Here is a 12702-nt window from a genome sequence, read left to right as displayed (position 1 = left end):
AAGCCTGCCACGGCCATACAGTTTATAAGCAATATGTGTCTCTGTGTTTACTTGGTTGGGTCTGACGGCTGTGGGACTGGCAGGTGAGAGAGATTTGTCCTGACTGTGAGCCAGGCAGGAAAACTCTAGCTACAACTAAACATAGATAAGAATTATGGGTTACTTTAAGTGTAAGAGATAGTTAGTAATAAGCCTGAGCTATCAGCTGAGCATTTATAAGTAATACTAAGCCTCTGAGGCAATATTTGGGAAGCAGCTGCTGGGTATTTGTGAACAGGTGGGTGGGAGAGAAATTTCCACCTACATTTTATTTTATGTTATATCTCTTGTACATCTTCAAGTGAGTGAGTGTGCATGTGTGCATTGGGGTTTGTGAAGCCCAGATATTGATATTAAATACTTTATTCTATTGCTCTCCACATTATTTTTTGAGACATGGTCTCTCACTGAACCTGCATATTTGTCTAGACTGGCTGGTCAGTGAGCCCCCAAAGCTTCCTAGCTTTACTTTTCTAGAACAGTGTCACAGACAGGATCCATGGCACCCAGATTTTTTACATGGCTGCTAGAGATCCAAACGCAGGTCCTCACACTTGCATATTAACCACTTTGCCTGCTGAGCCATCTCCCTAGCACAAATCTGTGCATTTTTTCTGTTCATACACCGGTACCTACAGTTATGTGTCTGTTTAGAAACAAAGTATACTAACTGTAATGTACTCTGATACTTTCTATTCTGTATTATTCCACTTTGTTTTTAAAAGTAACAAAGAACCAGTTAAAATGGGCAACATAAATAAACAAAAATTTCAAAACAGAAGATGTGCAAATCGCAGCAATGTGCACATGAAAAGAGATCCTTAGAGAAATGGAAATAAACAGCATGATGGAACATCACTAACACATGTGAGAACAGCTAAGAAGTTAAAACATTTACAATGCTAAGTGTTGAAGAAAGTGTGAAGAAACTGGAATTCATGGCAGATGAAATATAAAATGATATCAATGCTAAGGAAAACAGTTTAGCAAATTTTTATTAAAGTAAAATATGTACTTACATACAATGAGGCCCAAATTTGCTCAAGAAAATACAACACAGAGACTTGCACATAGATATTCATGGTAGTTTCACTCCTACTCCTCTCATCAGGGTGGAAGCAATCATCCTCTGCCCATCTACTATAGGTGAGTAGATGAGCAAATTATGGCATATCCCAAGAAGGGAATACTACACAGCAACAAAAAAGGAACTATTCATATTCACATGAACAAACCTCACAAATGTTATGCTAAGTGAAGGAAGTCAAATGCAATTAGTATATAATATATGACTTCATTTATACAACCTTATATATAAGCGAAATCTATATGCAATGACAAAAAGAAATCTGGGGTGTCTGGGACCTGGAAAGTGGAATTGAAAACCACAGAAATTGGCCCAAGGAAACTTCTTGGGGGTGGTGAAAATATATGCTGTGGGTTACAGTGATGAGCACATGGGCATCTAGACTTGTCAAAGTTCCTGCAACCGTAGACTGAAAATGAGTAAATTATTTTTAGCTCCACCAAGAGGAAATGGCTTAACACTGTAAAAGTTTAATGTTGTTATTAAAATTATTTTGACTCAAAATTAAAGTTTTGTGTAGAACTCAAAGTATTAATGAAATAACTCAGTAAGCTGTCATGTTATCATTACCAAGTTAAACTCAGTGTGACAATTAGACATGAGATCTGATAATCGTTCTAATTTTCTCAGGCTTTTGAAGTCTGACTTTATCCTTAATTATTTTAAGATTAGTAAAGTGCTCCAGTGGAAATCTACTACTGTTGGAGAGGTCTTGGGCACAAAGAAAGGCTTATATTCTGGCACACCTCTTTGCAGCTGAGGAAATGAAGCTGAGAGTCACAGAGTACAAGGCCAGGAGGAAGGGCTAAGCTTTGCTTGTATCTGCATGTGCAGCCCCCGGACATTACACTTACAACACCGAATCCTCCCCCTCGTGACTTTGGCCTTCAATTTCTCTCTGATTAGGACATATTCGGTACATTGTAGTTGCTTTAAAACAAACAAACAAAAAAACACATTTAGTTCTGTTGCTGTCATTCCAACCCACAGATCTATACTTCATGGGTTCTAGAAGAGCAAATGGAAGTCACCCAAAAAGAGAGCTTTAAAAAAAGATGTCCTCTGCTCAAGCATTTCCATTTTTCTTCCTCACAAGAGTTGAATGTGCTTTCCTCAACAGATTTGTCTAGTTAATCAAAAAGAAGAAACCACCCAGGAAGGGAATGTATGACCTCTTTGTCAAGGGAAGCCAGATTATTCAATGCCAAGGAAGGCTATTTTTGCTTCCATCTGATGGGCTGTGGGGTTTGTTTCAAAGGTCAGTAGAAGAAAGCAAAAGGGACAGCCATTTAGCAGGCACGACTTCAATCCGCTCCCCTAATGGCCTCAGCCTGACCCCACCTCTTAGGTAGCAGGTTAGCTTGGATGATTAGAGCTTAGTTACAGATTGGGGGTGGAGGATCTCATTCTATTTCTAGGGACATCACAGAAGATGCTTTGAAATATTTTGGATACACTCAACTCTCTGTTGACACCCACAGCCACAGCCTGAGGCCAGAAGATGTAGGAGGACCATCCCTAACTCATGCTCCTGCCAGAGATGCAAGCCAATAGCATCCTAGGAGCAGTGGGGGAAAGGTAGAGGCTGCAATTGTTTCCTTTAATCTTACAGTGACCTTGAAACCAGGTATCAGGGAGTAAGAAAGACAACATAATTGCAGTTAATAGGATACAGTTACCCTAAGCTGTATATACTTGACCACGACATCTGTCTTGTTATTGTTGTGTTGCTGTGAAGAGACACCATGATCAAGGCAGTTTATAAAAGAAAGCATTTAATTATGGGCTTGCTTACAGTTGCAGAGTGTGAGCCCATGACCATCATGGCAGGGAGCATAGCAGCAGGCAGGTAGGCATGGTGCTGGAGCAGTAGCTGAGAGCTTACATCTTGATGCATAAGCAGGCTGCAAACAGAGAGCCTGGGTCTGGCATGGGCTTTTGAAACCTCAAAGCCCATGCCCAGTGACACCTCTCCAACATGGCCACACCTCCTAATACTTCCTAAATAGTTCCACCAACTAGAAACCAAACAGTTGTGAGTCTGTGGGGGGCATTCTCATTCAAGCCACCAGATCACCCTACAACCGCTAATGCCAATTCCTTCAAATGATCAAATAATTCTTCATGTGCTTAAGGGATTGGTTAAGGGATGCTTAAAATGAACACTCATCATCTTGATTGTGTGTGCATCAAAACCTTTCAAACGACATGCTTTCAATACATGCAACTGCTTGTTTTACATACCTAAAAAGCTGCCTTCAATGCTGACTGAAGATCCCTTGACTCTTTTGTCTACTCTGCATGTGTTTAATAATTCCAGAATAAAATGTTGAAAGGAAACAACTATGTGAGCCTCCTGGAACTGAAGGTGGTTGGGATGAAACATGGTATGGGCTCACCTCCCCTGCTGGGAAAAGCCACGGTGATTTCCATGTGTATGCTTGTAACCTGGCCTGTGTGACTAGATTTGCAGCAGCATGCTGGACTTGCTCAAATTGAATCTGACCCCTTGAATGGGTGTCTTCTAGTCCCCTCCACTCTCCATGATCCCTGAAATCAGGACAGTCATCCAACTGTCTGCCACTGCTGGCAGTAAGATTTCCACACAGATTCTGTCTCTGTGAGAACCAACAGGTGTGGAGAAAAGTGAAACAAAATATGTATTTGGTCCCTCAGTCAGCTCCCGGCTTCCTCTTGGGTGGCTGTGGCTGATTCAGCTCCCTGAATGGCAATCAGAACTGATTCTTCACCCCAACATCCCCAGTCCAAGTTAACTAATATCCAAACTTGGGCAAATCACCTCCCCTCTTAGTACTTCTTTGCAACATGGGGGGGAGGGGCGTGTTGTCTCCCCAAGGTCTCTTCCAGGGTGATATTTACAACCTTTGTGTTTGTCTTGTTGACATCCTCAAAGGATAATAAATTGCAGGATGAGACTCATCAAGAATCCTACAATATGGCACCAGGCCGTGTCTGGTGGGGATACCAGGCTGTGTCTGGTGGGAGTTAGGAGGATGGCTCAGATGTATGTCAAATTCATGTTATGTAAGGTTGGAATACATCTTAGTTGGCTGTGGTTTGTACATTTGGTACTTCTCAAACATGTAGGAATAGTTCCGGAAGTGGCAGCAGTTTCTTAGAACCAAAATAAATGAAATAAATGAAGCACAACTAGACACTACAAGAAGCTGAAACCCAGGGCCATCACGCCATCAATACTGTTTTTTACCCTGACTTCTTATTCATACTTCTATACCCCCTTTCACCCACATGATACTCTCTCTCTCTCTCTCTCTCTCTCTCTCTCTCTCTCTCTCTCTCTCTCTCTCACACACACACACACACACACACACACACACACACACACACACACACATACCTTCCTTCAAACTCCTGTGTTTAATGGCGTAGCATCAGCAATGGCTCAACATGCTGTCCCAGTCTAATCAGAAGCTCCTACCTGTCACGTGCAATTTCAGATCCCAGCAGAGGACTTCATAAAGCCAGTTTAAGTTACCTACAAGCTCTACTGGAAAGGGAAGCAAGTGGTCCAAAGCATTGCTCTTTGATATAGGGCAAAGGATCTATCTTCGTTTCTTTTCCGTCACTCCAATAAGAGCAACTTAAGACAGGAAAGCTTTGTTTTGGCTATGGTTGCCAAGGGATACATTACATCATGGTAGGGAAAGCATGGCAGCAAAAGCATGAGGCCAGCCTATCACCCTGCACCAGCAGTCTGGAAGTAGAGAGAAAACCTCAAGCCCACCCACCCCCCATGACAAACTTCCTCCACAAAGTCCCCGTGTCCTAAATGTCACATAACCTTCCCAAACAGTGCCACCAGCTTTTTTAGAAAAAAGGCATGAAGCAGTCACATTGAAAAAGATCACCTTCACGTTGTTCAGGAAGGCAACTAAAATGCACAGGGAGCATGTCCGTTTCTTTAACTAATAACTTGAGGACAGGGGCCATAATGTCTCAGATTTCTACAACTTTATTGAGAAGAGGTCCAGCTGGCTGTAACAGAAGTGAATCTGGAGCTCTGTCTATTCCATTTACAGGATAAGTTTGTGCAGAGCCTTCTCTTTTTACCCAGGATGGGGCCAAAGCAACCAAACTCTAGTGCCAGGAAAGATACGGGTTATGATGACCCCAATCATGAATAATGAAAAAGAAACAACCCTCTCTGATAGGTTGTTGTCCAAAGATTATTATAACAATGCCCTCATCTCATTCTTCCCTTACACCATGACCTTGACATTTCTCCAGTGAATGATAGACTCTATGTCTCTCCTGCCTGGACCTTGGCAGGACTCTGTGACTTCCACGACCAACAGAGCAGAGATGCAACGCAGCTTTTGAAACCAGATCATGCAAACACCTTCCCATCCACCATGTTCCCTTAGGGTGTTTACTTTTGGATCCTAGCCACTGTACCTCAAGGAAGCTGGGCCAGACCACATGGAGAGGCCACATGCAGATGTACAAGAGCCCAGCTGTGGTCCCAGTCAATGGCTAGGATCAAGTGACAGATGTGAGAGAGGAAATACCTCCAGATGATTTCCACCCCAAGCCATTGAGAAATGCCCATATTCTGAATGTCAGAACCTAGGTTTCACAGGGTCACCTGTGACAAGTTCCAGGCTGGTTCCTCACCCACAGGATCTGTTGAGTATGATCATTGAGGTTATTTGGAACCACTGAGTTTGGGGCTTTGTTTCACTGGTAAATAAATCATCTTGTAGAGTCTATGAGCAAAATCTTAGTCTTCAACATAACTTTTCCTGAGAACCTTTATCCTAGTTTTCATTTTTAAAAGAAAGCCTTCTATTGTATTACTACTGACCACATGATTTTTTAAATGACAGTAGCAAAACATCCATTAAACCCGAAGTCCTATACCTATATTTTATCGTCCACTGTAGTAACTAATTAAAGCCAGTGTCACTTATTTGTGATAAAGCGTGATTTTATTTTAGGACCCAAAGAAGCCTAAAAATGATCTCAACACTAATACATTTGTCCTCAGAGTCCTCCACACACCTGCTGTTGTTAACTTCCCTTCAGGTTTGGCAAAGTTGAAAGATCCCAAGTGCTTCCTTCCCAGACTATAAATAAAAGGTCCATTGGTTTTAGTAACTTCTGAGGATTTCAACATCTGATTCCCTGGGATGAAAATTCTAGACTCAGGATACCGAGACAGCGTGGTGGTTAATCATGCTTGACGTGCAATCATGAGGGTCCCAGCATCTGTGTAACAAGCTGGATTACCCCATTGCAAGTGCCTATAACTCCAGGGTCTGAGGGGGGTAGAGAAGAGGATCCCTGGGGCTTTTGGATTCCAGCCTCCCCAAGGCTTTGGAGAGAGACTCTGCCTCAAAGGAACAGGCAAAGTGACAGAGAAGAACACCTAGTGTCTTCTGGCTTCCATGCAGCCCCAACTCCATTCCCCACTCTCTGTTTTCAATAACGAATAATGACTTTCAATCCCTCCAATCACTGACTTTCAATAATGAATAAGAAAAAGCAAAGCTGCCAGTTAAGCACTGAGGCTTGGCAACATTTTCTTAGAAAACTGTGACTTCATTTCTTCTTCCCTAGGATGGTAAATCACCCCAAGTCATTTAGCAAATACTCAGAGACAAATTCTCCTGGGTATTTGATTTTTCAAGTTTTTGTTGGCATGTATTAATTATGCATAATAGTGGGTTTATTATGACATTTTATACATATATATTATGCATTTTGATTATAGTTATCACTCTTATCCTCTCTTGTCCTCTCTTCCAGCTGATCCTCTTCCCAAGCAGCTCGTTTCTACTTTGATGCCTTTTAAAAAATATGTGCGCATGCGCGCGCGCGTGCGTGTGGTGTGGTGTGTGTGTGTGTGTGTGTGTGTGTGTGTGTGTGTGTGTGTGTGTTCATGTTAGGGGTACACATATATATGTGGAGGCCAGAGGACAACTTTGGCCATCGTCCTTCAGAAATACTGTCACCTTCTTAGAGATAAGGTATCTCATTGGCCTGAAGCTCACCAATTAGACTGTTTGCCTCTTTATGCTTGTGCCTTCAGCTGGCCAGGGAGCACCACACAGCCCCCTATCTTCTCCTCTGCAGTGCTGAGGTCACAAGTACCACCACCATGCCTGACACGTCCCACCACCATGCCTGACACGTCCCACCACCATGCCTGACACGTCCCACCACCATGCCTGACATGTCCCACCACCATGCCTGACATGTCCCACCACCATGCCTGACATGTTCCACCACCATGCCTGACATGCACCATCACCATGTCTAACATTTTTGCATGGACTCTGCAGATAGATCTCAGGTCCTCATACATGTGAGTTGAGCACTCTGCTGACTAGGGTTTCTACGCAGCCCTATTGTTTTTCCCTTGGTGACCCAGAGTTTAATTAGGGTTACATACAGAAGCATGGGCAACCTGATAGTGGCTACATCACCAAAGAAAATGTCAGCCTCAGCAACTGCCTACAGATCCTAATGAAGAGTAGGCCACATGACCCCCTCCCTGCTCCGCGACAGACAGTATTTTTTGCCCTACTTACTATTTTAACATGGAAGTTTTTCACTGTGTGACAGGTACATGAGCTACAGGGAAACTGAAATACAAGGTAACCTCAGAACTCAAAGCTTGGCGCATCAGAGGAACTCACGAAGTATTCTTTTCCTCTCCTCCTTTCTTTAACTTCCTATTACTATCCCTGATTATTCTTCTTTATGCTTTGAGTCCCTTTGAGCCCCTATTCCTCTGGTGACCCCTTCTGTGATTTGAGGGTGCAGTCTCTTCAAAGGAGGAACTGACAGACCAGAGAACTATATAACTATATAATTAAAAATTGATATAGGCTATCTGCATAGCATTTCAAGAAAGCCATCCCCATCCCTCCTGTCCCCTCACTACTCCCGTCTCCATCTGCTCCTCTAAACTACCCTCCTCACACACACAGTAGTTCCAACAACCCAGTCTCTTGTTTATTCTCGGTCCCTCCAGGCAGTAACTGACATACAGGTGTGTGTTTTATGAATGGAGAGCGAATGGTGGAGGTGCACAAACACTAAGAGGAAGCCAGTACAGCATGAAGATACAACAAGCCCATATTTGGAAAAACTTTAAGATATTTCTGGTCTTTTTTAATTTTTGTAGATTTATTTGATGTGTCTGAGTGTTTCGTCTGCATGTATGTATGTGCACCACATATGTTCTTGGTACTGGGAGGGTCAAGAGTGGGTATCAGATTCCCTAGAACTGGAGGTATAGATGGTTATGAACTGTCATGTGGGTGCTGAGAATTGAATCTGGATCCTCTGCAGGAACATGTATTCTTAACCACTGAGCCATCTCTTCGCCCCTGTGTTTCTGGTATTTTAGAACATTCGATAAATAATTTGCAAAACCGGACCCCAATCTGCCCATTTCCTGCTTCCACATCCTATGAAATGTGGCTTTGCAGCTTCTCCCATTGAAACATGGAATTGAGTTTTTTCACAGCTTGAATCTGGATCTGTTCTGAAATTCATCCCTTTCTACATCTAGGTGTGGGACCCTCTCACTGGCATGTGGGCAAGCTTAGGCTAGCCTACTGGAGGCCCAGAGACCATATAATAGAGCACAGCTCAGCATCCCAAGTGATCCCCTAGACCAGTCCACCTGCAGCTGATGCCGAAATGTGTGAGCCATCTCTGCCGTGCTCAAGTGGCCACTCAGACCTCCACTGAGCACAGCTGCAAGAGTGGGTGACTGAAGCAGAGGAACACTCACCCAGGCCACAGGCGTTTGTAAGAAGTTGATGCTGTGACTTGAGGCGACTGACTTTTGAGTGTGGCTTTGCCACAATCACTGAGGAACAGGAACATTCTAAAAAAGTAAAATGAAACAAAAACCTTAGTAGATGTTCTCAAAGCAATGGCAGTGGAAGGTTTGGGGATTTGGAAAGATTGAAATTTAGATGGTGTGTGTGTGTGTGTGTGTGTGTGTGTGTGTGTGTGTGTGCATGTGCACTCGAGTGCTTGTGCATGCATGGGTGCGGGCAAAAGGCCAGAGGTTGACTTCAGGGAACTTCTTCAGTTGCTTTCCATTGAACTTTTTGAGACAAGGTCTCTCGTTGAACCCAGAGCTCACTAAGATGGCTAGATTGACTGGTCAGCAAGGCCCAGGGGTCCACTTCTCTCCATCCCTAACCTTAACTCTACCCTCAGAGCTGGAATTACAGGTGTGTGCCATTGTGCCTGATTTTTCATGTGGGTGCTGGGAAAAGGTCAAGGCAGCAGGAACCAGGAACAGCTGGCCACACTCCATCCACAGTCAGGAAGGGGAGAGCTGTTGTTGGGGAGGCAAGCTGTTGCACAGAGCCTTTTCTCCATGTTCTCAGGCCAAGATCCCAGCCAGGGAAGAGTGTCACCCATAGTGGGGCGGGTCTTCTGACCTCAGTTAAGGAAATCAAGATAATCCCTCATCAGGCATGCTCAGAGTGATTCTGAATTCTATCAAATTGAAAATTAACACTAAACATCACATACCCATTTCCATTCAATAAAGAATTCTATAAGGCAATTCCACCACCGAGAGAGAGGGAGGGAGAGAGAGAGAGAGAGAGAGAGAGAGAGAGAGAGAGAGAGAGATTAAAAGTCCATACTTGGCTGCAATAGCTTGTTTACTTAGCATCAGAGTGGTTGCTCCCTGAACAACCCTTCACCCCCACCCCCATCCCCCACCTCTGGCCCACCAAAGCCACTGCTCCGGGTAAATCTTAAAGAGTCTAGTTTGGCATTTCAACATTTTTGGAAAGCCCTAAATGTTGTGCTTAATTATCAGTCACCAAAACTTTTTAAATAACAGAGCAGAGATCTTGAATATTTTAAAAGAAAGGGACCTTTCTAGCAGCCATGAAGAGGTGGAGATGACAAACATGTCCCTATGCCACATTTTGCCCAAACTTCTCTAGCTCTTTTCTTCCCAACATTCCAAAGTTAACAGCCCAACAGTGTGGCTAACTCTCAAGCCCAACTCAAGGAAGGCTTCTGATCCACCTGCTATGCTTGTGGTATACAAGGACTTGTTTCCAAACCCCTTCCCTCTCCTCCAACAATCACCCGCTGCTATTTTCACTTCCTACCCCATCTCTGGAGCAGAAGATTAATGAATGAACTGTCACTCTGAATGATGTAGACCTTGAACACTTGTGAGTCATTTATTCTGAACGCTTCTTCTCCCACCTAACCTTGAGCTTCCAGGTGCATGACAGATAGTTGGACATGAGTTTTGACCTGATTTTTTTCATTGTATCTCCTACAGATACATATAGAAATATTTATAATGGGGAAGAATTGTAACCTGTCTACCCGTTCATCTAGGTAGTCATTGGTAGACGTTCTGGCCTTCGAGTTGCTATAATCCCCAATAATAATACTTCCATTTCCTCTAGCCTGACTACCATGAGCACATTCACTTGGTTTGAAAGAATCAAATACTTAAACCCCTCTTTTTTTATGCAGATCCCAATTCTTCAACTTCATCCAAAGTCAAAGATACAGTTTGGATAATGTGTGGTTACTATGTAGTCCTTGAAAATGGCTGCTAGGATGATTAAATTTGTAAATTGATTGGGTTAAGAAACATTTACAAGGTTAGTAAGGCTCATATCTGGGTGCATATGTGATGACATTTTCTGTAGTGACTGAACCATAGGGCCCCTGACCTAATCAATGGATGAATAATATGATAGGATTCCTATTGTACTAACATTGGTAGAAGGAAGTAAAAGGAAGTGGGACCCAGTTGAACAAAGTAGGCAATGGGATGGGGGTTCTTGGAGCCTGTATCTGTCCTGGTTTACTATGTGACTTCTTTCTCCCTTTCCTTCCACCTCCCCCCTCTCTGCTTTCTGTCCATCATGAGATGAATTTTTTCCCTACTACATGTTTCTGTTTCCAAAATATTCCACACAAGTACACAGAGCAGAAAGCAGAGCCAAAATCTGTTGGGCACTTGGTTGCAATGATTCAAAAAGTAGCTATTGCATCCACCAACAACGCCCATGTCTTTTTACACTCTTCCTGGGCCCAGATGGTCTTCAGAGTGTTTTGACCTATGCATTACAGGGAAAGCAGTATTCTTCAAGTTCAGGGGTCAGATCCAAAGCTTATAGGTAGCTCTGCTTCTTCTCCAGGTGCCCACCAGTTCTTCTGTGAAAGATCTAAGCCACATGGATGAGACAGTCAGCACTGACACTAAAGACATGAGCTATCTCCATCTCTAGCCCAGTGAGCCCAATAGTGTAGCTCTTATTGTGTAACAAGGAGTAGGTAAACATCTAACAGAATCTGATAAGCTGTAGACTCTTAAGAAAATAGAATGGCAGTGGCTTCAAAGCGCTGTTTTGAAGCACTTGCTTATACAACCATAAATAAATAGCAAATTTCAGAAATTCTGACTTAAAAACTAAAATGAAGGAGTGTGGGGAATGGAGACTCACAACCTACATGTGGGAGAAAATTCATATGGTTACTATAGTAGGTGGTTTGGAAGCATTCATTCATATTGCATTTGTGTATGCCCTATAATTCAGCAATTTTACTTCCAAGTACCTATTCTAAGATGTCAACCATACATGTTCCAAGGAAAAGATACAAATATACCTAACTCAAACGATACGAGAACGAAGATATTATCCGTCAAAAAAGGAATGTTCATATACCTAATATAGAATATTTTTATCTGATAAAAATAAGGTATATTTACTGAATGTGATAGAAGAGAAAGTGGAAAATAATCTTGAATGCATTGGCACAGGAGACAGTTTCCTGAACAGAAAACCAATAGCACTAAGGTTAATAAATGGGACCTCATGAAACTGAAAATTTTCTGTAAGGCAAAGGACACTGTCAATAGGACAAAATGGCAGCCTATAGAATGGAGAAAGATCTTCACCACCCCCACATCTGACAGAGAACTGATCTCCAACATCTATAAAGAACTCAAGAAACTAGATAGCAACAAACCAAATAATTCAATTTAAAAGATGGGGTACAGGTATAAACAGAGAATCCTCAACAGAAGAATCTCAAGTGGCCAAGAAACACTTATTTAAGCAGATGTTCAACATCCTTAGCTATCAGGGAAATGCAAATCAAAATGACTCTGAAATTCCATCTTATATCTGTCAGAATAGCTAAGATAAAAAACACAAGCAATAGTTCATGCTGGAGAGGACGTGGAGCAAGGGGAGCACTCCTCCATTGCTGGTGGGAGTACAAATTTGTACAGCTACTTTGCAAATCAGTGTGGTGGTTTCTCAGAAAACTGGGAATCAACCTACCACAAGACCTGGCCAGTGATACCACTCTTGGGCATATACCCAAAGGATGCTCAAGCATACCACAAGGACACTTGCTCAACTATGTTCATAGAAGCTTTATTTGTAATAGCCAGAACCTGGAAATGACCTAGATGTCCCTCAACCAAGGAATGGATAAAGAAAATGTGGTACATTTACACCATGGAGTACTACTGAGTCGTAAAAAACAAAGATATCAGGAAATTTGAAGTC

This window comes from Peromyscus californicus, unplaced genomic scaffold (assembly GCF_007827085.1).
Source record: "Peromyscus californicus insignis strain IS unplaced genomic scaffold, ASM782708v3 Scaffold_11__1_contigs__length_118956290, whole genome shotgun sequence".
NCBI lineage: Eukaryota > Metazoa > Chordata > Mammalia > Rodentia > Cricetidae > Peromyscus > Peromyscus californicus.
The sequence above is the reverse complement of the archived record's forward strand: the minus strand, read 5'-3'. Positions refer to the sequence as shown.